The following is a 6,255-nucleotide window of genomic DNA, read 5'->3' on the forward strand; positions in this document are numbered from 1 at the left end:
AGATTCCCCCCACACCAACTACTGAAATAACTACTAAACTAGTTAGACTTGAACATAGATTGAGGGTAAAATGCAAAATGAATTAAAAGATTCATAGGCAATAGGCTGTGAAGAACGCCAAATACAAATTTAGGGATGGTTTATGTTACTCTAGGGGCACAGTCAGCTCTTGAACGGAGAATTGACATCATTGACATATTCCATCTTATATTTTAGGAATACTATTTTATTAGCAATATGAAGCATAGATTTGAAGACTGGAGAGATTTAATTGGGAGACATTTTCAAGAATCCAGGCAAGAAGTAATGACAATCACAATGAGAATGCAAACAGAAGGAGGGACACAGTGGAAAGATCTTATGGCAGACCTGGATACAAATGAATGACTAAACAACGACAACATCAGATCAGTAACCTCACTCCCAATTGTGACTATACCAAAGCTCAGAGGGTACCTTCTATCCTGATCCTCCCAGTTGTTAGTACACTTCCTCCTCTACACTATGTATCTATTTTATAAAGATTTTGGATTTGCTTGTCTATGTATATGTATTATGTGTCCCAAGTATAATGTAAGATCCTTGAGAGCAATAACTATTAGCACAATGCTTGGTACATAAGAAGTTCTTATTAAATGCATATCTCTTCACCTCACTTTTCACCGGAGCCTGCTTTCTTCCAAAATAATTTCTTTAACGCAGATTTCACTTCCTTGTTCCTAAGAGTATAAATAAGAGGGTTTAACATAGGAGTCACCAAGTTGTAGAAGTAGGTAAGAAACTTTCCCTGGTCCTGAGAGGAATTATTTCCTGGCTGCATATAAATATAAATCATATTACCATAAAAAAGTGAGACCACAGTGAGGTGGGACCCACAGGTATTGAAGGACTTTTTTCGTCTTATCGCTGACTTGATCCTCAGAATTGTCTGAGCAATATATCCATATGAAATAAGAATTAGTGAGAGAGGCACCAAGGCAATGATTACAGACAAGATGAAGACTGTGCTTTCCAGAGCCACTGTGTCCACACAGGCCATCTTGATTAATGCTGGAATCTCACACAAGAAATGTTTCACTCTGTGGTTCCCACATCGAGGCAATTTCATTGTTATAGGAGACATAACCAGAGAATTAAGGAGTCCAGTGCCCCAAGAAACAGCCACCAGCTGCACACAGTGTTCGGGGTGCATTATGACAGTGTAATGGAGAGGTTTACAAATGGCAGTGAAGCGATCATAAGCCATGACAGCCAGGAGGATACACTCTATACTACCTAATCCAAGGAACATGAAGAGTTGGACGGCACAACCTAAGTAGCTAATCGTTTTATTTGGTCCTTTCAGGTTGAAGAGAAGCTGAGGTATGGAACTTGTAGTGAAGCAAAGATCCAGGAAGGAGAGGTTGGTGAGGAAGAAGTACATAGGAGTGTGTAGTCGAGGGTCTAGTCCGGAAACCAAGATAATGGTGATGTTGCCAAACAAAGTTATCAAGTAAAAGATTAAAACTATAACAAAAAGGATATGCTCTAGCTCAGGTCAATCTGAGAAACCCAACAAGATGAATCGTTCCGGGGAACTCTTATTGCTCATGACAATAACCCTTTACCATGTGCCTGTAGGGGGAATAACAATAATGTATTTAAGTTTTAACAAGAATGGGGGAATGATTTGATTAAATCAGAGTAAAAGATAATCTGAAACACTTACATATGGCTATGACACATAGCTGGATCAAATTTTTGGTCCCCTGTCTTTTAGCATAACCTAACAAACTCTGTCACAGTGGAACTCTATCTTTAGTACTGGTATAAAAATGGATCCACAAGCAATGTGGTAAGCTACTTCACTTACTTGCATCAAAGTGAAAAATATATGTGACTTACGTGTATAACATAGTAAAAACAACCCAGCAAGTGGTGAAAAATTCAGTTAATAATTTGGTTCCTTGAGCCCTAAAGAAAACACACTAAGTTTGACAGATATTCTTTCACCGATTTGAAAGAAGTTTTATCCAAAAACGACTGATTTCATCAATTCCATAATAAAAAGAGAAAAATTAAAAAAAGACTGTTTAATTTAGTGAGATGCCTAATCAATCAGTCCTGTTGTTTGGAGTGACTTGTTAGTTCAGTATGTAAATACGTTTAATCTGGATTTGCCATATAACAATCAGTCAGAAAGTATTTATTATGACTTGCTTTGGATTAAGCACTGTATTAGAGCTTTTGGAAAGAAGACAGAAGTCAAAATAATCCATACTCTCAAGGAGCTCATCCTCTAGTCAAGGGAAATCCTTTGCACACATATAAGAAAATAGATGAGATAAAAGACAATTTTGAGATGAACGACTTACATATAAAGTGTCAGGAAAGCTTTCATGTACCAGATCAAGTCAGGTCAAGTTGCTACATTTTTATTAATCACCTACTGTGTTCCAAGACTTAGACTAAAGTGGGACTTGAGAAGGGACTTGAAGGAAAGAGGGATTCTAAGATTCAGATAAGAAGAAGAATGCATTTTAATCTTGAGGAATAGACATGCATAGGCACAGATGGGGAACTTGAGTGCTGAGCATGAGAAACAGCAAGAAACCCAGTTTTGTGAAACTATGTGGGAGAAATGTTCAGTAATTTTAGAAAGGTGGACTATGGCCAGAGTGTGGAGGGCTTTACATATATTACCTGATTTGTTCATTCTAACAAATCTGTGAAATAGGTGTTCTTATTATTCCCATTTTGAAGTTCAAGAAATCAAAGTAAAAAAAAAAAAGTTAAGTGATGTCTGAGCCTTAATTTGACCTCAAATCTTCCTGACTTCAGGAGGGGGGTAGCTGTGAGATGCTTTGCGGAAAAAGAAATGGCAAGATTTGGCAGTTGAGCAGATAGGTTGATTGAGAGGGAAGAGTCAATGAGAGCATTTTGGTAGTAAATATGAGTGACCAGAAGAATGATGGTAACCTTTGGATAAATATGAAAGTTCAATGGAGGGGAAGGTTTAGGGGGGTTTAGGTTTATAGAAAAGTTTAGTTTTGGACATGATAGTTTAGAGATGATCCTGAGACCTTTTAGTTCAAAATTTCTAGTAAACAAAAGGTTATGAAGACTTGGACTAGAAATACAGATCTGAGAGGTATTAGAATAGACAGGACAAACCTAAGCGAGTTGATGAGGCTACTGAGAAGGTTGAGATAGAAAAGAATAAGCCCTAGAGGACTGTGGAGTACTTTTGTGGAGCTTGGAAGCATGTTCAGACAAGAAAAAAGAGAAACAATAGAGAAGTGTCATGAAAATCCGGGGAAGAAAGAATGTTCAGGAGATAGTAATCAAGATCTTCAAAAGGAAATGAGGAGAGAGTTGAGGAAATAGCATCAGATTTCACCATCACTGATAATTTAGGAGAAAGTTTTTTCAATTGAATGATAAAGTCATGCTGCAAAGAGTTGAGAGTAACTGACAGGAAAGAAAGTGAAGTTTCAAGTAGAAAGCCTTTTCAAAGACTTTTGTCATCCATCAATTCACTCTGAGTAAACCTCTTGGTTTCAATTCAATTCAAAACATATCTTTTAAAGAAACAATTTCAACGTGAGTGGACTCAAAATGGTAGAGCAGAAGAATGGACCTGCTGTAACTCTACTGCCAAATCCATAAAATATCTGATCAATGACTCTAAACAAATTCTATAGCAGCAGAAGTTACAAAACGACAGAGTGAAAGACATTTCCAACCGAAGACAGTCTGGAAGGCTGATAGAACAGGTCTTTCCCACCTGGCTTGGTGAAGGGCATAGCCCAGCCTAGGCAATGCTGCTCAGCATGGACAGAACTAGAGCAGGTTTCAAGGCATGGCATACCAGGTAGCAGTTGCGATTCCCAGACTTCTCACCCCACAAACTCCAAAGAGAGTTTCAAAGGTCAGTAAGAAAGCTCTTTCTTCTGGGTGAAAGGGGAGTGAATTCTGGCCCCAGTCCCAGCCCTAGGTCTGTGGCAGATATTGAGGCAGCAGCATCAATTTTGTACCTCTCAACCTGAAGACATTGGGGGAATCGAGTAGCTTATCTGGGTCTTAGCCCTGAGTGGTGGTCCTAGGGTGAAGAAGAACACTGGAGTGGTAGAGCTGGTGGAGGCTCTGGAGAGGAATCTTACTCACAGGTCTTGGGCTCAAAGGAGTACTTGTGGTTGTTCATAGACCAGAGCACAGGTCAGAAGAGGAGGAAACTGCTTTCCATTGATTGTGCCAACTTGGAGGAACTGATAACTTATAAGTACTTAAAGCATACCCTCAGTGTGACAAAGGACTCAAAAGTCAAGTAACTGGCTGTGAAAATGACCCTGAAAGGGAAAAATAAGATTATAGGAGGTTACTTTCTTGCTGAAAAGGTATTTTCTTCTATCCCTTCAGATGAGGAAGGAAAAACCATACCATCAGAGGAAGACATAAAAGTGAAGCATTGTACATCCAAACCCTCCCAAAAAATATGCAGTTGTCTCAGGCAGTGGAATAACTCAGAATATATTTTGAAAATCAAGTAAGAGAGGTGGAGGAAAAATTGGGAAGAGAAATGAGGGCGATGCAAGAAAATCATGAAAGCAACTTAAAAACTCTCTAAAGGAGACTCAAAAAATCATGAAGACAATAACACCTTTAAGAACAGACTAACCCAAATGACAAAAGAGGTCCAAAAATCCAATGAAGAGAAGAATATTTAAAAAGGAGAATGGGCCAAATGGAAAAAGAGCTTCAAAACTCACTGAAGAAAATATTTCTTTAAAAGTTAGAATAGAGCAGATGGAAACTAATAACTTTATGGGAAACGAAGAAATTACAAAGCAAAACCAAAAGGATGAAAACAGATAGAAGACAATATGAAATATCTCTTACTACAAACAACTCACCTGAAAAATAGATCCAGGAGCTACAATTTTAAAATTACAAGTCTAACTAAAATTCATGATTAAAAAAAGAGCCTAGATATATATTTTTTCACGAAATAATTGAGGAAAAATGCCATGATATTCTAGAATCAGAGGGCAAAGTAAATGTTGAAAGAATTCACCTATCACCTCCTGAAAGAGACCCAGAAAGAAAAATTCCTGGGAATATTGCAGCCAAATTCCAGAGTTCCCAGGTCAAGGAGAAAATATTGCAAGCAATCAGAAAGAAACAATTCGAGTATTGTTTAAATACAATCAGGATAACACAAGATCTAGGAGCTTCTACATTAAGGGACCAAAGGACTTAAAATATGATATTTCAGGCGTCAAAGGAATTACAGTTAAAACCAAGAATCATCTACCTAGCAAAACTGAATATAATACTTCATGGGAAATAGTGATCACTAAATGAAATAGAAGACTTTCAAGCATTCTTGATGAAAAGACCAGAGTTAAATAGAAAATCTGAATTTCACACACAAGAATCAAGACAAATATGAAAATGTAATCTGAAAAGAGAAATCATAAGGGCTTTACTAAATTAGAACTGCTTACATTCCTATGTGGAAAGATAATATTTGTAATTCTTGAGACTTTTCTCAGTATTTGGGTAGTTGGATGTATTATATACGTATAGACAGAGGGTACAGGGTGAGTTGAATAGGAAGGGATGCTATCGAAACGAATAAAATTAAGAGGTGAGAGAGAAATATATTGGGAGGTAAAAGGGAGAAATGGAGTGAGGCAAATTATCTCTCATAAAAGACACAAGAAAAAGTTTTTCCAATGGAGGAGAAAAGGGGGGAGGTGAGAGTTAAAAAGTGAAGCTTACTCTCACCACATTTGGATTAAGGAAAGAATAACATGCACATTCAATTTGGTTAGAAAATCTTTCTTACACTACAGGAAAATAGGGGAGAAGGGGATAGGTGGGGTGTGGGAGATGATATAAGAGAGAGATAATGGGAGGAGGGAGCAATTAGAAATAAACACTTTTGGGGAGGGACAAAGTCAAAAGAATGAATAGAATAAATTGGGGGCAGGATAAAATTCAGGGAAATATAATTCGTCTTTCTCAAAATAATTATTATGGATATCTTTTGCACAACTACAAATGTGTAATCTATACTGAATTGCTTGCCTTCTCAGCGGGGAGGGGTGGGGAGGGAGGAAGGGAGAGAAGTTGGAACTAAAAGGTTTAGGAACAAATGCTAAGAATTCTTTTTGCTTGTAATTGGGAAATAAGAAATATAGATAATGAGGTACAGAAATCTATCTTGCCCTACAAGGAAATAGAGAAGATGGCGATGAGGGAAGGGAGGGA

At 37.6% G+C, this 6,255-nt stretch overlaps 1 pseudogene; it reads right to left on the reverse strand.

The window, feature by feature from the left end:
* Positions 1–652: 652 nt before the first annotated feature.
* Positions 653–1,591, reverse strand: LOC140523588 (olfactory receptor 2W3-like; annotated as a pseudogene).
* Between the last annotated feature and the right edge of the window lie 4,664 nt (positions 1,592–6,255).

Source organism: Notamacropus eugenii, chromosome 2 (genome assembly GCF_028372415.1).
Source record: "Notamacropus eugenii isolate mMacEug1 chromosome 2, mMacEug1.pri_v2, whole genome shotgun sequence".
Classification (NCBI taxonomy): Eukaryota; Metazoa; Chordata; class Mammalia; order Diprotodontia; family Macropodidae; genus Notamacropus; species Notamacropus eugenii.